At 42.8% G+C, this 27,774-nt stretch overlaps 1 long non-coding RNA gene across 1 annotated transcript; it reads right to left on the bottom strand.

Moving 5' to 3' along the window:
- Positions 1 to 5,984: 5,984 nt before the first annotated feature.
- Positions 5,985 to 21,590, bottom strand: LOC139050617 (uncharacterized). Its single transcript, XR_011508977.1, has 6 exons — positions 21,498 to 21,590; positions 19,824 to 19,850; positions 17,823 to 17,849; positions 9,375 to 9,401; positions 7,323 to 7,349; positions 5,985 to 6,121 (listed from the first exon to the last, which is right to left on the bottom strand). It is a non-coding gene; the product is annotated as an uncharacterized lncRNA (long non-coding RNA).
- Between the last annotated feature and the right edge of the window lie 6,184 nt (positions 21,591 to 27,774).

Below are 27,774 nucleotides of genomic sequence, written 5' to 3'. Positions count from 1 at the left end.
CCGCGTCACACCATTTAAAAGTTAAGTTATCGTGATTACTAACTAGACGCGTAATGTGCGGGCTTCTCGTATGTGTATAGAACGCCTTGCGAACGTAGGAACCACAACTCACAAAACGACAGTGAAATCTTTGGTGATGCTTGCTGAGTGCTGGTTGAAAGAATTTGGTTGTGCCAATTTATTTCTTGAATGTGAAATTTCAAATCTTGACGAGCGTTTCCTTTCACTGAGAGAAGTTAGTTTCAACAACAAAGTGTTCATCATGTGAGCGAGCTCCCTCATTTCTGACGAAGTTGTATAATCACGATTTATGAGCCTGTTCACCAATTTTTACTGAAATGACGTTTCCTTGATTATAAGGGGTGTCCCACCTAACTTGAGCCAGACCTTTAATATATGCAAATGCCATGTAGCTGAGCAGAAACAAGAAAATGCATGTTCTTCTCCGTCGTTTGGAAATACTGAAAAAATGTTTTGTAATTCCGCCCAAATAGATAATTATTCGTAATTCATTGTTCAACTCCTCATTAAATTTAGATGAACATTGCCAGGGAGAAAATTGTAGAGCGACAAGAAAACCTCCCGATAAAGATTTCTGTTGTTCCTTATGTTCTACACAAGTGTTTTCCGTGCGTGAAAAAAACACGCAAGTGCACGCAAAATTGCCACATGACTGGCCGCCCGAAACACTTTCCGTGTATTCGCGGGATTATTTACACTCGGAAATAAGCTTTTATGTAGCAGGTATTAAGGACCAGAAATCTGTATCGGGAGTTTTTCCTGTGGCTAGACAATTTTTTTCCTTGACAATTTTCATGTAATTATATCATCTAAAGATGAATAATTGGGACTATCTATTTAATCAGGTGGGATGAATAAATGGCTTGATGATCTCAAAGCAGCAGCAAACAACTTTACTTTTGTACTCTCCAGCTGCGTGGCATTTGAATATTTTTAGCAGTCTTGATAAAATTAGCTGGGACACCCGGTATATGCTTCTAGGTTGTAAGTAACTTATGCTTAGGCGGTTTTTGGTTTACGAACAATTATACTCGAAAATGTAACCACTCACAGTCTGCGACAACTACAGCTTACTTTACGAGCCAACGTGTGTTGACATAAATGTCAACACATGGGCGCGTTTTGGCTGTTCCATACAATACCTAAAAAAAGGTGGCGAGCAAGTGAGATTCAGATGTTTCTGAATGCCACTAAAGCTTCAATAATGTGCAGGTTGGTAAACGACGCCATCAGTCAAGGCACAAGGGCAAAGGAGCATGTTACCTGCTTTGTTAACTGCAATGTGCGGTTGGTACAACAGATTTCAATTTCCTGCGGAAGGTGCTATACTGGACAAACAGACAGGTGACGAAATGACCGACTTTGTGTGCACCTGAATGGCTTAAATGCTATTGCAGGTGTTGGCTTTATGGCTGGCCACTGCCGAACATGTACTCGTAACTCTTCCCGTGTTTTCATAACATCCGAGTGCTTAGACAGTTCTCGAGCCAGTTAGATAGGGAAATATTTGAGGTGTTCTGCATTTCAAAAGCTGCTTATGAAAGTGTAAGCGCACCATCAGTGGCACGCACTGATAAAGAAGTGCTTTATCTCGAGAAAAACCTGATGAATGCTTTGGAATGGCTTGTTGTGGGTGCGTATCGGCTTCATTGCGCATTTCGTTGTCTCTAACATGGCACATTCGTTTACCTGCCTGTCTGCACGTTTATGTTAACATCCGGTGGCCTCTATGGATGCTTAAGCTTGTCATTTGAAGTCTATTGCTCGCTCATCTACCACATTTTTTGTTATTCTCATTCGCGCTCGTAACCATGCCACTGCAACTTAATCAGCACCAACTAGCTAGATTTTCTGCATGGAATTCACAACTTTACATCTTCCCGGAATAACTGCCACTGATTAGCTTTTGAAACATTTGATCAGCTTCGATTTCTGGAAATTATACATGGACGCCAGTATTCATTGTGCTAAAGTTAAGGCAGTAGGTACGTGCTTTCTGTAAGTTTGCTTTTTTGCTCTCTACTTATTTATATTTTTCTTAATCAATCGCGAGTCAAGCAAATAGGCAGTGTAGCAGGAGGGAGTCAGTGTCCAACTGCATTATTTTTCTCTTTATTTCTATATAGCATAAACCACAAAGGAAGCTGGTAGGCAGTTGAGGCTAGTGACGCTGTATAATTAAAGGAGCACGGAATTTCACACATTGGGAAAAATTGCCTGCTTCCTCTTGCTATAGGGTCTGGTTGTTACTGCAGTGTTGCTCACCAAATACAATTGATTTCAACGGCGTCACTGAGCACCTGCTTGGTACTTGTGTAATTTTAATAGTGATTATCAACCAACAAGTTGTTATTCTACAGCACTCAAGAAATACTTCTGTTACTTTGGGTGCTTTTCGATGTATTTGGTCGGCACAGTGGGTAGTTTTCAATTCATTCTGCTTGGTGTTGTTCAGGTAAGAAGATTCGCCAGGCAGTTAGTTATTTCGGCATTCTGCAGTTGAAGATCAGCTGATGATTTGTAAGGCTGCTGACGAATGTGTAACAGTGCACGTGTGCCTATGTTGTGCACAGGTTCTCTCAGGAGAAAAATGCGAGTTTTAATAAAAGGGCTTAAAATCACGATGAACACATTTGTGTCAATAAAGTAAATAGGCAGAGAAGAATTTCTATATATTCTCATCTACGAAGAACACCATTTTTTAAGCATTGATAATAGGTGACGGCTGAAGAATGTCTTGTTTGTGTGGTATGCATCGCTGATTGCTGTTCTCATTTTATCACGGTGGCCGAAAATAGGTAAAGGATTTAATCCCACCTAACGTCTCATCGCGTCAATGCATGGCCAAGTCGGATGAGCATACTGGTCTTCTCAGCGAATTATGGAGATTCGTTGGCACACATTTAGGCACTTACTAGTGTGCTATGTTTACATTTCACCACACATGTTAGGAATACAGAACACTGCCTCTGTCACACAATTCAGAAATTTGGTGGTGTTACTCAGCAAACCTCGCTTGAGTGCTGGCTTCTCTCAATTCACTTTGGATTGTCGTGCATATGCTGTACCCTTTATTTTTGTCGCTGGAAATACATGTGCATAGTAGTCCACAAGTGAATCGAGAAAGGCTTGCAAGCACGAGAGATATTATTGAAGGTACCACCTAATTTGTTTCGTGTTCGTCATTGGCACTGCAAGCTATGCCTTTGCTCATGTGTATATTTCGCCAAATGTACATGGGGCTGATGGCACTGCATCTGCATAGGGATCTGCGCCAGGAGTGCACTATAATTAACCCAACGGACAAGTATCCGTTCCATTTGACGATACACAGGCAGGAGTGGTGATGCGCGTCAGATTTAGATTTTTCTTCTGTTTTGTTCCCCTACGGCGACCGATTCATTATCAAAATAGCTGAGGCATACCACTTCAACAAATTTGACATGTCTCCGCCAGCGCTGGTTATGATTGCATCACAAAGAGGAATACTCTCTGAAGGACATGGAATAGCAATCACTCCCTGCTCATTTATTCTATTCTTTAAGCAAGTGCTCTTCATCATGTTTTTGCACATTTGCATTGCAACTTGTGCCCTTCTTCTAAAAGAACGCTCGTGCAAAACAGGTGCACGAGCAGTGTAAATAATATTTTCAATAATTGCATCAAAATAAATGTGGAATTGATAGCTTTTGTGTCCGTTGGTCTTCCCCTATGTCACTTGTCTCTTATGCAAAAGTTGAACATGAAGGTGCACCAACTTTCTCAATTAGTTGTGCGTCAATATTTATAAATTCGAAATGTTGTTTTCAGCCAGAACGTTCTCGCCAATTATGTCACTTCCAGTCAGTATTGTACTACTTCCCTGGATTTTTATAAAGCATGCTAATATGTGCTTTTACTCTATGCAGAAGTTACCGTCAGGTGCGATAAGAGAACTTGGACATCATGACCATAACAAAGGCACATGAACTCAAGGATACACAGGATATATGGGTGCTAGAGATCAGCAGAAGTGTTTAATGACAAAAAAAACAGCAACCGGTATGGCGCAGAAACCTACAAAAAGACGCAGAAGGCGCATTCGTCACTCAAAATAATTCCAGTGCCACTCGAGATATGATTCTTCATTTTCATGCAAGGGCAGGGAAGGAGCCCTCGCACATTTGCCAGTTTTGGTTCTAATACAAACAGTCGCAAATATTCTTCTAGCTTGCTTAGGAAACATGCATAGGAAGTGGGTCCCGCGAAAGTCAGGCTTTCATGAGCACCACCTCCAGTGATCTGTCAAATGTCCGCGCCCTGCAAATTATTTTACCGGCGGCGCGGTGGTCTCAAATTCTGCCAGTGGCGCATCGACCGGTTCGGCTGACGTATTTCCCGTATGAAAGTGGGATTCTGTACAGCGCAAATAGGCTGCACTCCCCGAAACTTGTACGGTGCTTTCTTTCTTGCCAAGTTTAAACTAAGTTTAGGACACCAAAATAGATACATTAGGTTATTGATAGAAAGCCGCGATACTGAACCGAGAGTAGGGATTTTTAAGTGGTCTACACATTAGTCTGACTGAAAATACGAGTTGAAAGCAGCAGCAATAACATGAGGAGCATTAGTGGAAGCGATCTTTATTAATATGCAGGATTGAGATGTTATTCATGAGTGTCAAAAATAACACTAATTGGTGAGTAGAACTTTTGGGAGACCCTTGTAAACTATATAAGAAATTCACCGAAAATATAAATCGACGTATCAAATTTGTGCCCTTTTCCTGCTCTGATGGGGACCAGTTTACAGGACTGCAATATCTGTATTAGGTGCAGAGCTGCGAATTTGTAAGCTTCGTGCTGCTGTTTATTTCAAGCTTACCAATTATTTGAAATTTCTTTTAGGACGTCAAAAGCTAATTCAAAGTTCTACTTCTGATAATCACTTTATTCTAACATCATCTTTCAAATGCAATATATACCACAAAAAACACCCCAGTGGTTATCTCCGGAAACCATTTCTGCGTTTTACATGCATTTGAATAGGTAGGCGACATTGGAGTTTGGCCCGAGCTAAAGCTGCCGCGAAGTGATTCCGACGATTATCCTAGCCCTTTGACTTCGCAGCATTAAAAATGTGAAGGAAAAGAAAAAAATGCTGCGGCAGCTTTTTGGGATGCCTCTGAAAAAGCTCGAATCAATTACCGCTGCGCTTGCCTCGTAGCGTCTAACGGTTCTCTGAATGACAATTTCCAGCTGACGAGCGGCCACTCTTTATCAAAAATACTGATAAGCCCTGGTGGGATATGTTCTGTGGCGAAGTTGAATGCGCAGGGATAGCTTTCATTCTTCCATTTTTCTTTAGCTGATGTCATCAAACGTTACCGCGGGAAGTTTGAAATGTTTAACGCCGCTACGCAACGTAGTGGCACTCCCACAAACTAAAGCTTGGTGTACAAAAAGTTCGATAAGTTGAAAAAGTTCGGTCATTGGTACAACTGGTCCTCGCAATGGGAACAGCACATCAACCCAACTGATCTAGACCAAAAGCAGGCGTTATCTTAGTAAACCGCTGGTTTAAGACCGTATATGTATCAATGTTCAAGACACCAACCTTTCGCTTCCTCCACATTTCTTAGCTGACCTCACATGTGTTCGCTGCATGCGCACAGGTCTCTCCAGCCAATGGGCCGCTCGCATATGTCGCACGTCCCCAATCACCTGCTCATTTTCTTGTGCATGACGTCACCAACGCGCACTGCTGATCTAGATAATGCTCTTGTGAGGAGGGGACACTCGCTGCTGGAACGACGACCTCAAACACTCCTATCATATTGCGTTAAGCCACCCACGTGCGGACCAACCAATCAGGTGTGTTGTTGCGCATTGACCTTAACTGTAGCCAAGTGAAGAATAAAAACTTTAGCCGAATTTTCACAGTGTCAAATGCATCGAGATAACACATGCACATAGAATATTGTCAGTAGCCTTTGCCGTAAATGCAGCGACACCTTTATTGTTGCACGTTTGTTGCAAACTGCGGCACAAAGTCTTCAAAATATTGTGTGTCACATGGTGCTGCTGCCTCTAGGCTGTTCATTTTCTTGATGTCTAGCCTGCTGCAGAATTAAAAAAGAAGACAGTACATTTCAACTCAAATAATGTCAATCTTCAGGGTGTCCCAGCTAACTTTCGCCAAACTTAAAAAATATGCCAATTCCAAGTAGCCGGAAAGAACAAAAGTGATGCTATTTGCCGTCACTTGGAGGTACTTAAACTATCCTTTATTTCCGTAGAATGACGTACTTAGTCCTAATTTTTTATTCCACTCAAATAATACTAGTAGATGAAAAGAGTCAATGAAAAAACTGTAGCGCGACATGAATAACTCTCCATAGAGCTTTATGTTGGTCAATACGTGCTGCATAAATGTGTTTTTTTTGTGAGCATGAAACAAGCCCCCGAACACACGCAATGTGGCTCGAACATCCAGTCGCACGGTAATTTTTCGTGCATTTTCGGGCTTCTTTCACGCTCGGAAAAATCACTTTTATGCAGCATGTACTGGGCAAACAGAAAGATGTTTCGGAAGTATTTGATGTCTCTCTGCAATTTTCTCATTTACACTTTTCATCTACTTATAATATTTCAGAAGGTCATTAATTACTAATTATTATTTTCGGATCAGATGGAATTAAAAAAAATAATTTGAGTATCTAAAATCCACAGCAAACAACATTACTTTGGTTGTAACCAGATACGTGACATTCACGTATTTTAAAACTTTGGCTAAAGTAAGCTCGGACACCTTGCATATGTCTATATCGCGTAAGTGCAAAATGATCGCTTTCAAAGAGGAAACACTGCGGCTATAGAAAAATGAAGCACAGATCTCATTTTTCTTTTTTTGAAACCATGTTTTAAATAAGGAGTGGTAGAAGAATATATTTATCGACGAAAACATACTTGAAAGGCTACATCTAATTTTGTCGCCAACAAATGTCTACGAAATAAATGAAAATATATCTAATAAACAAGGGCGTATGGGTATACCTTGTGAGTTTTTATTATTCGTATAGGATGGAAAAACAAATTTGGATTTTCCAATACGGGATAATCTTGCAAGATGGACTGTCAGTTTGAATACGTTTAAATGTTATTACCATGTGATACGTGTTTGGAACTGAAACAAGCAGCGTCTCCACCAAAAGAAAACATCTCGCGCACAAGTAATTAAGATTGACGCTTCTAAAGAGCATGATCCAAATTGGTAATCCCATTATGCGGTTTGAGCTCACTGCCAGTTTTCTAAATACGTACCTTAACGTGGAATGAGCCGTCGTATTCCTAGAAGTAGCGAACATATCATACATTTTAGGCTATGACAATATTGGCTTGCTTGTTTCTGACATTTTATGTAATATGGTTGTAACCTGTTATGTTTCAGAAGTAAATTCTCACCTGCCAAGCTTAGCTTTGGCCATCTTGGGGCCCTATAACGTAAAACTATTCCATTATGTCTCTACTCCAATCTCTTGACGTCAAATTTGCGTAACCACTGACGCAAGCACCGGGCGGTTACCCGCAGAGTTCTCGGAACAAACCAATGAAACGCGCTCCTCGTTCATAGGTCACTTTTGTTTGCTTGAAAAACGACTAAACTTGCCTGAACTGAGCGCCATGTTGTATCTAATTGGCTGACAAGAGGCGAGGAGAACGCTAAAGTGGAGAGGGACTCACTGGGGCAGAGCCAGTGCACTGGAAATCGATAACCGGATGAAGAGTGTGGTGCCGGCGCGTGCGATTGGCCGGCTTTCCCTTACTTAGCTCGTGGTGGTTGGTTGAAAATCACTGCGGCATGCAACGGAAGCTTAAGAATGAGGTTAAAACTGACCCTCAGCAAAGAAGAGTTGGCAGAAGGAGGCGGTAAACGTGCCGAAAGTGCTCGAAAACGTTACATGGCCACGCAAGAAGTTTTATTACACGCGAATACACCCATGCTCTCCGGCAGGTGCGAGTTGCCAGCGTCTCCGTGATCGGCGGCAGCCATGTTTTATTCCTTTCGAAACGGGGCAGCCTACGGCTATTCCGAAGAGAATTCAGTTTTGTTCGGGATATTAATGCATCTTCATCGCGTACACGTCACTTTGACGCGGTGAGTTTTTCCGGTTTTGTGACGTCGCGTGACAGGCAGGTGAAGTGAGTGCAGCCCGAAAGCTTTTTACCAATAGCCGAGACTAGTGGCGGAAAGGCGTCGAATCAGAAATAACTGTTTTTCCTTTTTCTGTCAAATCATCCATAAACAGTGAATACACATCGTACCAGATGGGGAGGTATCGCGGTTTTCGTGACGTCGCGTGACAGACAGGTGAAGTGGGCGGGGTCGAAAAAAGTTTTTGACCAATCGTGGAGGGCTGATAGCAGAATTGGAATAGAAAAGTTTGGAATAGTTTTACGTTTACGGAATAGCGCCCTTGGTGCCTAAATACACTACACCAGTGATGACATTTTCAGGCAGCTCATGGCGCAAGTTATGAATTCCGAAGCGGCTTTCGTGTTAAAAAGGTACAACAAAATAGATGGTTTCTTTATGTTTCGCAATGTCTTAGGTAACCTAGCTTAATTAGAGCGCGATTTCGACTGCCAGGGCAACAATTCATCAGTTAAATCGTCAGCGGACAGTATATAAAAGCACAGCACCATTTTTTAAAGAAATAGAAACAAACATTTTTGTTTAGTATTCCATTTTGCTCAGAAAGGTCTGCCAAAGCAACAGCTCTGTAGCTATTCTTTTCATGGCTGCATGAGGCCACTGATCTATTCATCGTCAAAATCGGAAAAGTACAGGACATAGGAAGTGCGACAGTGCGCGCCGCCTTTTTTGCTTTTGCTAAAAAGCTAATTTTTAAGATTAATTTTCATAAGATAATGCCTTAGTATATGCAAATAAATTATATAGAGGTAATTAAAGTGGATCCATGTGTGTCTAATATAGTACGCTGGGTCTATGTTCTTTTGCTAGAGGGGTATGCTTGTCTTTAAAGCTGGTATGATCCTTTTCTCTTCAAATATTTTGGAATAGTATAGAACAGGGCCATTAGAAAAGTTTCACTAACATTGGCATTTTCGTTACCCATTTCTTACATCAGTTCCTTTAGTGGGACGTAGAGGGCTTAGAACATTTCAGCAAGCTTGTGCGCGATTTGAATTCGGTATAATCAGCCACGCCCACAAGCTTGGTACTTCATTAATGTAAGACATCAGGTGAAGTTTCTATAATAAGTGGTTAGTGATTTAAAGCAGTGGGTATGTTATAGACGCAAATTGTAAAATTTTTTTGTAGATATAAGTGAACAATCTCAAAATTTATACCTAATTTTTTCAGGATTCCCGGTGGCACTGAAAAAAACAAGAACTGAATGATTCCCTCGTTATGAAATAACATTGTCAATATGTTCACTGATACGTCTAGAAGCAAAGGCTTTGTGTGATGTGTGTCAGCCTAAGCGTGCAATATTAGCGTAGTAGTCATATGAAATAGTTGTAAGTTGACGAAATAAGTTGAAGGAAGCCCATGTGCAAAGAAATGTAAATAAATTCATGTCCAATGCACCATACATTAGCGGCTAGCATTCTCCATTTCTTTCTAAACGTTTGGCAGATTTGTTTAAATATCCTTTACATTTGGTTATAATCCGTTATCATAAGATACCAAATGAAATTTCACTGTATTTTGAGGTGTAGAATCTCGCGTGTCGACAATGCGCTTGTACTTTCTGTGATTGTGTGGTTAATTAATTTTGTTTTTTTGGTAATACCTTCATGACTACTGATATTTCTGTTTATTTCGTTAGAAGAAACAGTTAAAGAAGTTAAAAGAATCTGTTCAGTTCATACACAACTGTATTCCGCATCATGAAGTATAAAATGTGAGACCAGCACGGTGGCCTCTGCTTGCTGTAGCTACGTATTCCGCTTCGGCTTTTCCACGCCGATGAAGAGAAAAACAGACACGCATCTGAGTAAAGGAAACCCTGATTTGGTAAGATTTTAAATTTTATCTCGACGTAGCTGTCTTCATGGCGTCTGGTCGAAAAATGCCTTGCAGCTTCAAGCAAAACGTTTCCTTTGCCTTCTACTCATCAGCTTTCCGTTAGGCTATTTGGTTCAAACGGAGTTCTGGAAAAAAACAAAATCGGCGCGCGATGTTCGTTCTTTACTTTTTTTTTGGTTATGCCGAAAACTTCGTACCCGTTTATGACGGAAAACATTCGAAATAGTGATACAGAGAATAACTAAGCCAATTGTAGAGGTGTCTATAAAGCAGCTTTCTGTTGGAAATCAGTGGAGCCAGAATATACCTGTATAAATAAATCATTCATTTTTTAACGCTGTCTATGTCACTTAGACACATAGCAACAATTGAGGACGACCCAAGTTTAATAAATTCGAACATGTGCTGCCCACGCCGTCCAAAGAGTCTTCAACTCGAGTGACAAGCGTATACTGATCGCACGCAAGAAGTGTTGGAAGTGCAGACGAGGCACTTTTTTTGCAGTACGGATCCAAAAATGTCGATATGGGTAACGTTAGGTAGCTATATTGTTGGGCTGCTGAGCTAGAGGTCGCACGATCGAATCCCGGCTAGGGCGGCCGCATTTCAATGGGGGCGAAACAAGAAAACACTAATGGACTTTGATTTACGTGCAGGGTAAAGAACCCCCTGTACAAAAATTACTGTTGATTAACCATTGATATATTGTTAAGGAATTTTTGAAGCAACGGACTTCAACAAATTTTCAAAAGCAATTGACTTCGCTCAACACTTTCACAACACTATTACCGCTGAGTGCTCTTAATAAGCAATTTATTGGGTAATTTGTGTTGAGTTCAGTTGTTTTTTAGTTGTGTAGCAGTTCAGTCCAGTATACAATAGTTCGGACTCGCATTGAAAACATTCCAAAAATTTAATGCGAAGCGTTCCAACGTCATTCCTGTCACTTTGCGCCAGGTAGGTGCTTCTTTCGCCTCGTTTTCATAAAAAGAAAATAATGCGTGACCGATGGGGTGGCACTGAACGTCAGCCGTCGAGCCCGGTGCTCTAACCGTTAGACCACGAACACGTGCATGCTCCTCTCGTTCGAAAGCCAGTAAGTTCTGAAATGCTTGGCGCGTGCGTAGCATGCCCTTTTCTCGGGCTGTCGCTACAGCTGGCGCTTTCAAGCGCCTATTTCCGGGACCGCCCCACTTTCGTAGCCGTTTTCGCTCTGTAAAAACTGCAGCGTTAGACTAGCTTCATGACCGCTCAAGTTTATAACGATTTTTTTCTTCGCCGGTGTACAAATGCCATCGTCGTTTTAACATACAATAGATGACATAGCAATTGGTACGATCCAAAGTGAGCACATTTCGGGGAGCAGAAGAATGTGAAGTTCACTCGCAAACACGGTGACTACGCGCATGTGGAGTTCCCCAAAAGTAGACACGGCGGCAGCGCGGCTGGCGATAAGACAGGCGCCGACACGCGACGACGCCACCTTCGAGCATCCGACGCGCTGTGGGAACCGTGGGATGCAAGCGCGCACACGCTGCAAACATACGCGTGAGAGATCTTCGAATTTCCTGCGACGCACCCCCTGTCCGGAAAGTAAATATAGCTTTTTTTTTTATCCAACGGCCATGGTACTAGATCAAACAATGAACACTATTTGAGATCGCAGCGCGCAGCCGCTCAAACTATTGACTTTCAAGATCTTCTGATTCAGAAACAGTGCAACTGTATCGCAGCTAATTGGTGTATCTGCGGCTGCTCCCGACTTTCTCCTTCCAAGAAGCATGCAATTTATTTGAGCCTCGCCGAACTGTCGTCCTCTCGTCTCTCAAGCCTGCAGGACAGGTCCCGTATGTTCAGTTAAATAGAAGAACACCAAAGGGAAATGAAAGAAATACACGTAACGAACTCTTATCATGACTTACTTGTCAACTCGTCATCTGCAAAGGTGCTATAAATCATTCTAGTAGCGTTACTTTTGTAAAAATGAAAAAAAATTGTAGTAATTTTAATTTCTAGGTGGCGCTACGAATGTCAAGGTAGCGTTCGGGTGTGTGTGTGTGTGCGCGCACGCGGAACCGCTGTAGCTTCATATTCAGCACACCATTGCAACAGTGCACATCGTTACCGCTAGTTTCGGAGTCGCATATTTTGGTCGTAGTATGTATTGTTTACGCTACAAATTAGGTCGTTCTTAAAACTTTATGGAGCTTAGTGGATAAAAAATGATTACTAAAAAATTAGTGGTTTTTCCGTGCGGTTATTTTGGGCTTAAACGGTTTTTATATCTCCATGCGACAGTGATGCTGTGAACGGCTTTCGGACTATGTTAGTTGGTTACCGTTCTCTGGTGGGTCACGCCTCGTGCTTTTTGATGAAAGTATTTTTTCGTTTTGGACATCATGAAGCACATTTTAGTGAAATGCTTTTACGACGATGAGTGGGACATTTATCCGTTGAAGTAGTTGGCTGACCCAGCTACTAGTCTTCGACTGATGTGCTACTAGTCTTCGACTGATGTTTTGATGAGCTACGCGGCCGAGCTCATGATGCCTGTTGGAGAGAAGGCACCCCGAAACAGTCGCAGCCGAACTTCTGCAGATAGGTAAGTAATCTCCTTTTCTTGGGCACGTAGCCTCTATTGTATTTTGACATTGACAAGCGTGAGATGTTAAGCACACCGTTCACTTTGTTCAAGCAAACCGTATGCCCCGTAGCGAAAGCGCGCGATACTAACGCTCGCTGCCACCGTCACTTCGTTTGAAACATAGTAGCCGAAGAGGCAGCGGCGCCCCACATGCGTGAAATTCCATTGCTTCATTTGTTCCTGTCTAATGACCTTTCCCTAATTTGTATGAGAGAACACAATTTGAACATAAGGAACAGCTTCTCTGAGCTGTGATAATTTTGTACAGTGGTCACGCCACCTTTCATAGGGGCTCACGTGGGCCGTCTAAGCGCTAGTTATCGTGTTCCGATACGTGAGAGGCGCGCTGCCTTTCAAGGTATTTAGGCAGACTCTACGAGCTTAGGAGAACCACGACAAAATATTGTGGAGCAGGTGTGCGGCTGTGCGGTTTTTTACCACACTCGTACCGGAAGGCGGTGTTGCACGTCACGCTTACGCATTTCGTAACTATGGTGGCCGCCGTGGCAATTTGGGGCTCGAGGTCGTGGATATGATGCCTGCAGCAGCCGCTTTCCAAAGGAACTGAATGCAAAATCGCTCGTGCATTGTGCATTGTATGCACGTCAAAATTTCCAGGACGTCAAAATTAATACGGAGTCCCCTGCCTCATAATCAGATTGTTGATTTTGCACGTAGGACATCATAAGTATTTTTTTTCAATCGGTAGTGGCTCATCGTGAACCATACCGTTACTGTGATCACCTTTTGTGCCGTAGCAGTTAAGCGCGCCTCGATTTAGGTTGCGCCTAATGATGCGGCGCACCGCAAAATATATTTCGCCTCTTTGGGATCTGCGGAGAACAGCCAACCGATTAGTCGCAGCTTCCGTGCGGTGACTGTACACGGATACACAGCGCAAATGTACAGAGGTGTGGTGACGACGTCGCCAAAGAACACAGACGCCGACGGGCTCGCCTTATCGCCTATCACCGCCAAAACTACCGCAGTAAGCATCTTTATCTAGCGTGGCACGTTTCCGTTGAAGGCGCACTGTGCAATTTTATTTGGGGATAACCGAAACATGCCACCGTTCTCTGCTGCCTCTTTGAGCTGGACCTATACGAATGTGCGTTGCTTGCAGAAGTGAAAGGAGCGCCACTAGGCGCGTTGTTACCTCGAGCACCGTTTGCGCAGTGAAGAATGACGCGTGTGTCAAGCTAGCTCATTGCACAGACGCTACCGCGCAAAACGCGCAAGGGCATGTACGCGCCTTTCAGCACACAAATCGGTGGGATGATCGGAGACACGCCGGAGCGGCTAGCTTCAAAGAAACGGTGCATGTTCTCACTCGTATAGGCACGCTCACGCTCGCATCGCTCTGGGCATATCTTTAGGTCATTCCTGCTGCTGGACTTCTACCAAAAGATTCGATATCTGCTTGGTATCGGCTATGCACTGTCCCGTGGTCTTTGGTTCTTCGAGAGAACCGGGAATATTTCTCTCCGCTGTGAAACATCGCTGTGCGTGTCTTAGCTAACATTTACCGTAGCAACCCATTTTTTTCCTTTTCTAGACAGCACTCGTAAAGGGTCGCACATTTTTACTTCCCAGTATGGTGCGTACTTCTATTTTGTGCGTAGTTATGTGCAGTGTGTGGTGGCAGATTCTGAATCCGCGCAATCTCATTTTTTGTCCGCATTTCTTTCTCGCAAGTTACGCATGCAGCGAATGCCCAGATTCTAAAGCGTTCTACGTCAAGAGCAGCTTGGTGTCGTGCAAGAGACACCCGTTGATATGTGGCTGATTCACTAGCCAGCTCGCATCTCTGTTGTCACTCTCCATCAAGTGGCATTTTAACTATTTTTTGTGCAGCTCTGTGGTGTAGTAGCTGCCGCATGGACGTTTTGAAGGCTTACTTTCGATTTGCTCTGGCTTTTAATAGTGAAGGATGGGCTACCTTCTGAGGGAGGTATTTCGTTTCGCTTGGGAGAATGTTTACCAGCCTAACCAAGTGATACGTGCGTACTGGAAACAGCAACGCGAACAGAGGCGGACGACAAAATAGGTAGGAGCACAAACGAGCGCAAGTTCGCCTAAGTTTATTTTTGAAAACAGGGGTAATAAAGACGCTGGTCAACTTGACAAAGGTAAAGAGCCGTGCTTGTGTGGCAGAAACAGCCATGAGCGAGAAGAAAAAAATGTGAAAAAGTCAGGTCATGTAGGATAAACGTGCGTGACAAACGAGAACTATCAGAAAAATCTTTCGAAAAAGCGAAATATTTGTCCAGTGAGTGATACTACCCAACGAGAAATACTCTTGAGAACTGCAAGTCTTTCCCACTAAGGGCAACAGATAACTTGGTTATGCATTTGTTTTGTTTGTGATCAATAAATATTGCTTCTGGAACTCCTCTGGTGTTGAGGTATAGATCAGAAAGAACGGTTGTTTCATCACAAAGACGAGAACACAAGAGGACGTATGGAAGAATTATTTATTGATCACGAAGGAAAATTCATAAGCAAGGTTTCTGTGACCCTTAGTGGGAAAGAGTTGCTGCAGTATTTCACTCTAATATCACCTACAGGACAAACCTTTCAGTTTTCATGTCTTTTTTTTTATGACGCTCAGGTTTGTTCGACAGGATATGTCTTTCGGTCCTTTTTTGTTCTGCCGGGCTGTTTCTGCAGCACATACATGGCTTTTTCTTTGTGAAGTTGGCCATTGTGTTTAAAATCTTTGTCTTCATCAATAAACTTCTAGTTGAGACAGCGTTCATGTGGGTTCCTACCTTAATTCATCCTTGTCGTCTCTGTTTGGGTGGTTGTCAAATATAAAAGTACACCGAATTGGCGAAAGGTCCATAGAATTGATACATGAAATATTTGCGCTGTATATTTCAGGAAGAACGCTAGAGGGCCTTATCTTTGATTTTAACACTGATGCACATTCTTCTAGTTCAACTTCAAGGAGTCCCCTAAGGAAGCCAATAAGAGTGATGGTAACTTCATTTGTGTGAGATTTATGAATTTCATCCATTCAAGGCATGACATGTCACAAACCTGTAGGTATGCGAGTATTCGTACTTTTTAAACATACTAAGCTCTAGATTTCGGTTCTCATGACGCTGCTTTGTACTGTCCCGCATTCTCCAGGCGCAGGAACCTTCTTTTATACCGTCAGTGCATGGGGTCTTTATGTATATATTGGAGAAAAAATTGTCTTGAGCTGAAATATGCATGTATATCACTTGTAATTTCTTTTCAACACGAGTGCTGTATCTCCCTCCATCTTTGTTACTGCTTTGTCCCAATGCTTCTGCAACTTTTATGTATTTTATGCAATAAAATTCTGGTAGCATTTTAATAACAATTTGCCTGCGCAATTGAGGTCATTGGTGTTTCGTATACGCATTTTTTGCGTTTTTTCCTGTCTCACCAATCTGGCTGTCCAGTCATTGGAACCTTTTCTCATCCTTTGCGACTATTTCTGGGGTACTTGATACTGCAAGTGCAGGTGACCATCTATTTGGCTCTTTGGAATTGCGCTAGCCGTGTGTTACTACCAATTTTCTGTGCTAAATATTTATTTTCTCTCTTATCGTTCAAGGTTTTAGCCTTGCCTTATTTCTTTATTGACTGAGGTACCACTTAGTTGCTGGCTTTAGTGAAAAAGGCCCCGAAAGGTGCTCTAGTTACCATTGTGCAAGTACAGAACATGTAGCTGAGAATGAGCTCACTAAATTGATGAAATACCACCAACAAACTCTTCTGTACCTCACTTTACCATATACAAATGGTGTACTGTTCTTGCAAACCTGTCTCGTCAGAAACATGTTCAGGTGTTCACCATGCCCGAAGACTTTCTAAATGATGTCTCATCAATTAACAGCTAAGTTGAGTGATGTTATCTTATAGAATAAATGGGCAACCCGAAAATATATACGTCTCGACGAAATAAGCTCAGAAAAGTCTACATTGGTACTTCATTAAATTTTAATCGTGGTGAAAGACGTGTGCTAAAGCTTGTATATATTTACGTGAAGTAATTTGCTTCAAGTTTGGTATTTTGCCTTCTCACAGTCAGCCGTAACTGTTCCTGTGATGAATTAGTGTGCGAAACATTTTAATGTAACGTATTCAGATGTCTTGTGTGTATTCACACGGAAGCAGCTTCAAGTGTTCATGTGTTCAAAGTTGGTTGTTTAAAGGCTATGCTTAAGCCCTGCCTTTTCAGTCGCTTTGCCTTCTAGTCATGAACTTAAGTCGCAAGTGAAGACCACAATGATCGTTTTGATTGCATTTATATGTATAGGTTTTATCAGATGTATTTACACTGTTAAGAGTGCTGTAGGTACTAGCCTATGTCTCCAGGTTCGATGTAGTGGTGTCTTATGTGCTGCAATAATGTTTCATGGGCACGCATCTTTAGTGTAGATCAAGGTACTTCAAATTGATCAGTATCTCCTTTGCTTTTGTTTGTGTTTGTGAAAGTTATGAGCAGGCACCGGGGCATGCAAGTGCAAATAGCAAAGCAATTTCAATATGTGAAAAAAAAACTCTAGCCTAACGAAATGTCAGTTATATTTCAATGACGACTTCTGAAATCTCAATGCCATCTCAACTGGGCCACAATGTACTTTTCAGTGCTGCGACAAAAATAACTCAACAACAGGTCAACAGAACTACCACAACGTTATTTCAATGTAGCATCAATGGTCACCCAACAACCAAGTAACAAAATGAAAACGAGCCGCCTAAGCGCAAAAGAATTTCAATGGTAACTTAACAATTATTCAACATTGAGACACCCAATGGTGTTTCAAATAAATTTCAGTAGCCAATATTTAAAGCCACTCAACAGTCAGCCCAACAATTCTCCAACAAAATTTTCACAATTCGTCAAATAAAACTTCAACATTGACCAATGATAATTCAATGTCTTCTCAATAAGTTTTTTATACGGGACAGGTAGTCGAAATTTCCGGAGTCCTCCACTACAGTGTGCCTCGTAATCAGGAAGTAGTTTTGCCACGTAAAGCCGCATGTTCTAAAACAAAACGTTAGGTTGTTCGAGAGTACACTGCTAGTCAGAAAGCGAAAAAAATTACTTATGGAAGATAATGGGCATTTTCAAACTTACGTGTTACTATAGCAGGCTCCCAGATTGCTGCAATTATAAGAAGACAATGTAGTCATTTCCCTCTGCAAAATATGTCGCTCATCCTATCTTTCGTATTTATTAAGGAAACACTGTACTTCCCAACTAGATGAATTATGTTTTAGAGGCATTATAATCAATAAACAGACATAGGATTCATAAAGACGGGAGCTCACAAAAACTGACAGGCTCCCAGTACACACTGTGGCCAAAGAAAAAGAAGTGTCGCTGGAGGGAGCATGCGACAATGAGGCCTGATTCTTCTCAGTAGCCAGTCACTTCTACATAGCAGTGTATTGTAGAAAAAATTGCCAAATTAACTAGTGTTTCGGTAACTCTTAATGTGCCGCTTATCTCGCTAATGGGGTGTTCGTGCACACACAGGCAAGATTTCTACAAATAATTTATTGTGCAATTCACATAGCCCAATAAATATTTTGTTTTTGTTTATCCAGTTTAGTCTCTTAATGATCTATCAAACTAAAACAACTAACTACTGAATAATATTGTTAGGTGGTCATAATGGCATGCTGAAATATAATTTATTGCAGTGCAAAACAGCTCGAAAAGAAAGGTGACAGAAAGAAGGCACTACCCTCACAACTATCTTTCTCTTTAGGCACAATGCTCGATACATACCTAACCCGCACACACTGTCGACACCAGTTCGCGGCAAAGAGCAAATGACAAGCCATCTTTTTCAGACAAACCCTGTATTTCAATTTGTGCAGTCCCACAAGCTTGACCACTGATATAAATATGATCAAGCACTTGCCGTGCGGTTTCATCTCTACTGCTACTCAGCATCGTCACCTCAGAAAAATGTGGATGACATCAGCAAAACCTGCAAAATGACCGCACAAGGATGCGCGGTCACACCTTTTTTTACTATTCGTGTGATCTGTCATTCTACAAGTCACGCTACGGCCGGCCTCTCCGGCGAATTATTAACCTCAATTAGCGTTACCTGGTAGAACACTGTCACGGAAGATTGCACGCAGCATTTAGCGTACTTACAATTAAACGTTTGCGCAGCACATCCAGTGATTCGAGGGCATAGGCAAGACAGCTTCTTCGGAGCGAAAAACGCAACAGGTAACCCGTAGCTTTTCACCGCCTTCCTCTGGTTGTGGTTCATCTTGTGGTAACATAGCACCGCCTGCAGCTTTTTTCGGCAACACTGCTTGTACCTCAAGCCCACCTTGACATTATGCCTTATAAGGAAGGTTTCCACAACAGGGTTGATAGCCGAACGAGATGTGAATCTGTTTTGGGCGTTTTTGTGCTACAATATCGTGTCATTCGTCAAGTGCTGACTTGCCAAGGAAACGTAATTGAGCAGTATAGTGACACACGTTCCTACTTTATGTTTCGCCCGTGACATCTTTCCACCGGATAACGAATGTTAAACGTTATCGCTCAGCGCGAGATGCGCCTTCATGATTTGAATCTGCTCGAGTGTTATCGTTGATTCTGTCTGTTGTCTAAGCTTTCGCCAAACACTAAATAATCTGATTTCATGTGTGACATGGATTGCGCAGTACCTTCTGGAAGGCACTCGAGTACCAGCAATTATCCTACAAATTTCGAAGAGGAATGCGTTAAAGCTTACGCGCTAGACCCACAGAAAAGATTTTCCGCGATCGTAGACTTTGCTCGCCGCTAAGTTCGCCCAACAAAGAGTGCAGCTTGTAACACAGTTTTGGCACTGCGTCATGCCTCACCGTCACTAGAGCGTGAGTACTACACAAGGCAAACCTCAATCACGCTCACACATGTGTCTGGCTACTACGCAGATATTGGGGAAATTATTGCCAGAAAAAATGTTCGAACTACCATCCCAGCTACGTAAATCTTTCCCATTACACAAAACGCAGAAATGAATTTCCACGTTTAGAAAGTGCCGGTTCAGAAAAGTTGGTTATGCAAGAAGAAATTGAATATACCTCGACATTGTGTAAATGAAATTCCTAAAACACTTACGCCGATATGTGATGTGCGCTGGAGGTGCTGAAAATGAAAGGCAAAAAATACTCTCATTTGTTCATGAAGGAGAAGAAAAGAGATTAGCCGTGCGGCCCAACATTTTTATAATTTCATAAGAAGCCCACAACCAATGACACCAAGGTAAACACCGGGGAAGATACTTGTGCTTAGTATTTGAAATAATGAAATAATAAATAATGGAAGTGAAAGTGGATGAAAAGCTTGCCGGAGGTGGGGAACGATCGCATGTCTACACATTATGCGTTCGATGCTCTACCAATTGAAGTACCGCGGCGGCGTCTTACCGTCCACTTTCTTGGGTATCTATGTTTTGTACTTGAACCTTGGGAGTGTTAGCCAGCGCCACCACTCACAAACTCTGGCGGCGGATCTGGAACATCCTTTCTGCCGCAGGCGTCATGGGTACGTAATCTTCTAGGGTGAAGGCAACTGGTCAACAAAGCCACAGTGTTACCTAAAGGCATCAACGTTGACGGGTTCAGGACCCTCGTTATGCAATGGACGAGATGAAAGGGGGTTAACCGAGGTGCCTGCTACAGAAAGCAAACAGGCCCGTTACAGGCCTGTTACAGGAATGTTACAGGAAACAAACAAACAAAGACACCAAGGACGACACACGGGAAAATAATTGTGCTTAGTAACTGATTTAAGAAACGACGAATTGACGGAAATGAAAGTGGATGAAAAAACCATTTGCCGCTGGTGGGGAACGACCCCACGTTTTTCGCATTACGCGTTCGGTGCCCTACCGATTGAGGTACCGGCGGCACCTTTTTCCGATTAACTTTCCGGGGTATTTATGTGTTACTACGAGAATTATACATGGGGGTTTGAGGTATCGCCACGACTCACAAAGCTTGGCGGCGGATGCAGATCATTCGCTCTGCCGCAAGCGTCCTGAGTACGTGATCTTTTTGGGTGAAGACAACTGCCCAATAACCCCGCGTGTCCTACCTGAAGGCGTTAATGTTGCCGGGTTCGGGACATTCAGCACATTGCGTTGGTGGGCTAGTTGGTGCGAATACATGAATACTTTGTTTAGCGCAAAACAAAAGGACACAAGAAAGACGACATGACATACTCTACTCTCAAGGGGCTACTCTCAATGGACGTCATTTCATATCATCACTCCTTGATAGAGAGCTGTAACTAGTGCAACATATGCAGTGAACACCATGTGGTGGAACCAACAAACCCATGTTTCATAATACCACGATTTTGAAAAAGAGCAGTGGCACCACCACTTGAGAGTTATCGCAAGCATTCTTCCTTAAGTCATTGCGGCCACAGTGCATTAGTGTGCCTTCCTAACCCCGTACAGAGCTGAATATGATTTTTTTGTATTCTATCGCATCAGTGCGCTCTTGTGATTGGATGGTGGCGTTTCCACCACATGGTGCTTACTGCCCATGTTCCCCTAGTTTCAGCTATAAAGGAGTGACGAAATAAAATAATGTCCGTTGAGAGTAGCGCCTTGTCCTGTCGTCTTTCTTGTGTCTGTTGGTTCGCGCTAAACAAGGTATTCGGCACCCTCGTTAGAAATATATCGAGATGAAAAGAAGTTATCCGGGGGGCCCGATTTTTCGGGCCCCTTGGCTAATCCTTTTTTTTTGCACAACACAAATGATAGCGTAGGGAAATTCTAAATACCTTCAGCAGCATCACTTCCTGGGATGCAGGACACCGAGAGCAGCAACAAACAAATCATTAACATTTGAACGATGATCGCCATGGCTGCAGTGATATTCACTTGTTGCCGCATCTTTATATATACTGTGGCTATCTCCGCATACATAAACGTCAGATCAGATGGCTGAGGATATGTTTGTTTGAGGCTTGAAATGCTCCCTAAATTATAGTTAAATGAGTGGCTACGGCTTCACTACGAAATTCGCCACAATAGTGGGATTCCTGCATATACTCGTCTCACGCAATGCACCTGCAACAATAAACAATTCATTGTTCTCTAAGCAGCAAAAAAAAAGGCGAGAATATAAGTCAGGTGATGGAGCCGTATGGACATCAGCGACCTCTTATTAAATGTACATTAAGATGAATGCCGAAAAGAACACCATTGTTCTCCTTCTGGCTCTAAAAAAAGCGAATCAAAAGGAAAGTACTGTGTGTGTATTGATAGCAGAACATCTCATCCTTCCAGCATGTTGGTCTCTTGAGAGGGACAATTTTGTTATTTCATTTCCTTTGCAATCCTTTGCAAGTGTTTTGTGGAAAATCTAATGCGAGGTTCTGTACAACGGCTTCACAAAGCGTAACAGGAACTTGTTTTTTTTTGTTGTTGGTCACAGCTCTGCAATGCACAGAAATATTCTACTGAAATTGCTATATCACTACACGAAGCTCAATACTTCAGCGAAGAATCCACGCGGACCAACGGGCCTGTATCTTTTGTCGCTTCCAGTTAATTTCCACACAAGCATTGCGTTTTATTTTCGCCTCATTAGCACCCGTACTGCAGGACCTCAGTAACGCTCCACATTGGTAGGCTAATTATTCATACGACGTTTTACGCATTTATAACACTTTCTGCTTAAGAGGTGCATTGGTACACATAGCGGTATAAGGAGTTCGCAATCGTCTGAAAATGAGCAATCAAGAAAATCGGCAGGTTCCACGCGCTTGGTGTTTCGTCAAACATCCCTCTATCGGGAATCGCAATGCAGAAGCACTGTTGTACTACATGCCGTACACAAAGTTGTGCAATAGCACCTCACTGGTACAATCAGCAGCATCGAATTTACTGCCATTATTCTGAAACTTGGTTAGATGAAAGATAACCCTAGGCGTTTTTATGCCTCCTCGAAATTCATTGTTACATTACGTAAATGACATGTACGATGAGCATCACGTTCTTGAATCACGGTACAGTTCTTTACCCGAGTTCTTTTGGGGGAACATTTATGTACCTGGTGTCACGTGGAGTAAAGAACCATGTATTTAATGTATGCATTCCCACTTGCTTCCCAGTTCTAGGTTGCGTGCGCGCTTTTTATACGCTGACGCAGCTTGTTGGAGAAGGCCATAAATATACGAACTGTTTCTCAACACCACTGCCAAGTATTTCTTGGCTCAATGCGCGACTCCGCTGTCATCGCAACACAGTGTCAAAGTCGTGCGAGAAAAAAAATGGCACGAATATACCGTCACTTCATCCAACCTCAAAAATACATAGTGACCACCGTAAGTACTCCATGCTCTGCCCCACCAGCTCTGATACTTCTCCCTACCTAAACGCACTAACCACTGCACAACAGCTGCAATGCACCGCTCTTTGCAGCAGGTCATCATCATCATCATCAGCCTGGTTACGCCCACTGCAGGGCAAAGGCATCTCCCATATTTCTCCAACAACCTCGGTCATGTACTAATTGTGGCTATGGCGTCCCTGCAAATTTCTTAATCACAACCACCCACCTAACTTTCTGCCGCCCCCTGCCACGCTTCCCTTCCCTTGGAATCCAGTCCGTGACCCTAATGACCATCAGTTATCCTGCCTCCTCAATACATGTCCTCCCCATGCCCATTTCCTTATCTTGATTTCAACTAAGATGTCATCAACTCGCGTTTGTTCCCTCACCCAATCTGCTCTTTTCTTATCCCTTAACGTTACACCAATAATTCTTCTTTCCTAGCTCATTGCGCCGTCTTCAATTTAAGTAGAACCCTTTTCGTAAGCCTCCAAGTTTCTGCCCAGTATGTGAGTACTGGTGAGACACAGCCATAATATACCCTTCTCCTGAGGGATAATGGCAACCTGCTGTTCATGATCTGAGAATGCCTGCCAAACGCACCCGAGCCCATTCTTATTGTTCTGATTATTTCAGTCTCATGATCCCGATCCGCGGTCACTACTCGCCCTTAGTATAGGTATTCCCTTAGCACTTCCAGTGCCTCGCTTCCTGTCGTAAACTGCTCTTCTCCTCCGAGGCTGGTAAATATTACTTTAGTTTTCTGCAGATTAATTTTTAGACCCATCCTTCTGCTTTGCCTTTCCAGGTCAGTGAGCATGCATTGCAGTTAGTCCCTTGAGGTACTAAGCAAGGTAATATCATCAGCGAATTGCAAGTTACTAAGGCATTCTCCATTACCTCTTATCCCCAATTTTCCCCAACCAAGGTCTCAGGGTACTTCCTGTAAACACGATGTGAATAGCATATGAGAGATCGTATCTCCCTGCCTCGCGCCTTTTTTATTGGTATTTTGTTGCTTTCTTTATGATGGACTATAATGGCTGCGGAGGGGCTATCGATATCGCTCTGTATTTTTACATACGGCTGGTCTTCACCCTGATTAAGTAATGCCTCCATGACTGCTGAGGTTTCGACTGAATCAAACGCTTTCTCGTAATCAATGAAAGCTACATATGACTCAGTGAGCACGAGGTCGCGGGATCGTATCCCGGCCACGGCGGCCGCATTTCGATGGGGGCGAAATGCGAAAACACCCGTGTGCTTAGATTTAGGTGCACGTTAAAGAACCCCAGGTGGTCGAAATTTCCGGAGTCCTCCACTACGGTGTGCCTCATAATCAGAAAGTGGTTTTGGCACGTAAAACCCCAAATATTATTATTAAGCTACATATAAATGTAGGCTATATTCCACTCATTTCTGTATCACCTGATTGTCAGTGTGAATATGGTCTATTGTTGAGTAACCTTTACGGAATCCGGCCTGGTCCTTTGGTTGACAGATGTCTAAGGTATTCCGAATTCTATTTGCGATTACCTCAGTAAATACTTTGTAGGCAACGGAGAGGAATCTGATCGTTCCATATTTTCATGTCTTTGGCGTCCGCTTTCTTGTGGATTAGGATTATGTTAGCGTTCGTCCAAGATTCTGGTAGGCTCGAGGTCTTGAGGCATTGCGTATACAGGGTGGCCAGTTTTTCTAGAACAATCTGTCCACCTCCCTTCAACAAATCTGCTGTTACCTGATCGTCCCCAGCTGCCTTCCCCCTTTGCATAGCCCCCAAGGCTTTCTTTACTTCTTCTGGCATTGCTTGTGGGATTTCAAATTTATCTAGACCATTCTCACGTTCATTATCACCTTGCCTGCCCCTGGTAGTGTATAAATCGCTATAGAACTCCACAGCCAATTGAACTATCTCATCCGTATCAGTAATCATATTGCTGGCATTGCCTCTTTAAGCATGCATCTGATTTTTGCCTATTCCTAGTTTCTTCTTTACTGTTTTTAGGCTTGCTCCATTCCTGAGAGCATGTTCAATTCTATCCATATCATACTTACTTGTGTCAGCTGTCTTACGCTAGTTGAATAACTTGGAGAGTTCTGCCAGTTCAAGCTGTAGCGTTACAGCCTTTCATATATTCGCATTTCTTGATCAGATCTTTCGTCTCCTGCGATAGCGCTTACTGGCATCCTGTCTAACGGAGTTACCACCGACTTCTTTTGCACACTCCTTAATGATCCCCATAAGATTGTCGTTCATTGCTTCCACACTAAGGTCCTCTTCCTGAGTGAAAGCCGAGTACCTTTTCTGTAGCTTGATCCGGAATTACTATATTTTTCCTCTTACCGCCAACTCATTGGTCAGCTTCTTATGTACCAGATTCTTCCGTTCCCTCCTCAAGTCTAGGGTAATTCGAGTTCTTAGCATGCTATGGTCTCTACAGCGCACCCTGCTGAGCACGTCCACATCGTGCACGATGCCAGCGTTAGCGCAGATTATAAGGCATATTTCATTTCTAGTCTCACCATTCGGGCTTCTCCACGTCCACTTTTGGTTATCCCGCTTGCGGAAGAAGGTATTCATTATCCGCATAATATTATGTTCTGCAGACTCTACGCATAACTCTCCCCTGCTATTCCTAGAGCCTATGCAATATTCCCCTACTTACTTGTCTCCATCCCGCTTCTTGCCTACCCTTGCATTGAAGTCCCCTATCAGTATAGTGTATTTTGTTTTGACTTCACCCATCGCCGATTCCACGTCTTCATAGAAGCTTTCGGCTTCCTGGTCATCATGAATGGTTGAAGGAGCGTAGACCTGTACGACTTTCAATGCGTACCGCTGATTAAGCTTCCCAAGAAGACCTTCCACCTCTCGGTAATGCTTGAAAATAATATGTCACCACCTGTATCCTTATTAACTCGTAGTTCTCGTCTCTTCGCTAAGCTCCGGTAGCACAGGACGTTCCCGCATTTTTGCACTGTATATGATTCTTTTGTACTCCTAACTTTACTGAGCCCTATTATATCCCTATTACTGAAATATAATTCCTCCAACAGCACTGCTAGGCTCACCTCACTAGATAATGTTCTAGCGTTAAACGTTGCCAGGTTGAGATTTCGATGGTGGCCTGTTCACAACTAGTTATCCTTAGCACCCGCTATTGCGTCACAAATCTGACCGCCACCGTGGTCCGCTGCTTCACAGCTGCTGGGGACTGAGGGCCGAGGTTTGATTGTTGTACTCATATAGGACGTTGTGGCCAAATAGTGCAACAGGGTGGCCAGTCCTGGTCTGGTGAGGGAGTGCGTCACCCGTTCTGGTCACCGGGATCTGGCCTCACTCCAGTCCTGTTCATGCAGTTTTATCAATACGCGAATTTTTATTTAATCCGGTGGGAAACGGCGCGGCACCGGGATTTGAACCATGATCCTCTTGCATGCGAGGCGGATACTCTATCTCTACGGCACCGCTGCATCGTTTACTTATGCATACCTTATACTAAACATAATGTGGGAACGAGATGAGAACGACACATGGTGATGGGAAGAAAAGGTATTTAGTAAACACAAGCACTGTGCTTAGTAATGGCTTTGCACTTCTGTAACTCAGGAGACTATACACGCGTTCGCTCAGTAAATCTCTTTTTTAGCAGTAGTGTGACATAGGAGCTTAAGTTTTAGTGGGCAGATTGTTGATCACATCATTTTCTCTGCCACTGTTCTCTCAAATGCGCATAAACATTCCACTTACAGGGTAACTAGGTGGCAAAGCCAATTACCCAACTCACATGATAATGTGAAATCATATAGTTTCAGCACACGCGGAAATGATTTTTTGCTTCATGACATACAAACTACAGTCGATAGAGGAATTAGAGTTTGCATACTGATATAAATACTTGAACGGAATAACTATGAATGGCATGAGCTACATTACTTCTAAATGCATGACAAAACAATGCAATGCGTGCTGTTGAATAATCTCTCAAAATATCTTCTGAACTCAAAAAGACAACTGTGCACAGATGAAATATTTTACTTGGGACCCATGGAATGAGGAAATCCTATTCCTCATGATCCTAATGAGCAGACAATCATATTTTGATTTAAAAAGGTAGAAGGTCCTCAGCACTCCGAACATGCTGAGATTTTGGCACATCACCGTGGGAGTCACCTACTGTACCATATTTAGATAATTTTGCTTCTTATTTCGATGTCTATAGCTGTATTGCTACGATCTTGTAAAATTACCACTGAAGTCAATTTTCAAAGAATAAAAAGCCCGATTTTTCCAAACCACTTCAGACATTTCACTATTAAGCAAGAGCATCTTTAGATGGTTTCTCATTTTTTAAGGTGAATAACACTCAAAATAACTGAATGTAACGTTATGTAAGCGCATTGTGGATTCTTTTGCAGATGCAGCTAAATTATAAAGATAGGCGGAAACATAAAAGAAAAATGCGCTAAGCAGCTGCGTCTATTCGCTGAAATGCACGGCAATACCTCGCGCAAGCTCATTCTACACCGCCGTACATTTCTAGCGCACATCACATAGAAGACATTCATACTGCAGATATCTGCAGAATGCATACTGCAGAATCTTCGCCTGCCGCACCATAAACACAGAAGACATGGACGGCAGGAGGGCAACCCATGCAAATTCAACATATCAACACGAGAGCAATGCGGATGACACGATTTTAACCGGTGCCACA

Source organism: Dermacentor albipictus, chromosome 10 (assembly GCF_038994185.2).
Source record: "Dermacentor albipictus isolate Rhodes 1998 colony chromosome 10, USDA_Dalb.pri_finalv2, whole genome shotgun sequence".
In the NCBI taxonomy this organism is placed as follows: Eukaryota; Metazoa; Arthropoda; class Arachnida; order Ixodida; family Ixodidae; genus Dermacentor; species Dermacentor albipictus.
This window is presented reverse-complemented; position numbering and strand designations above follow the sequence as displayed.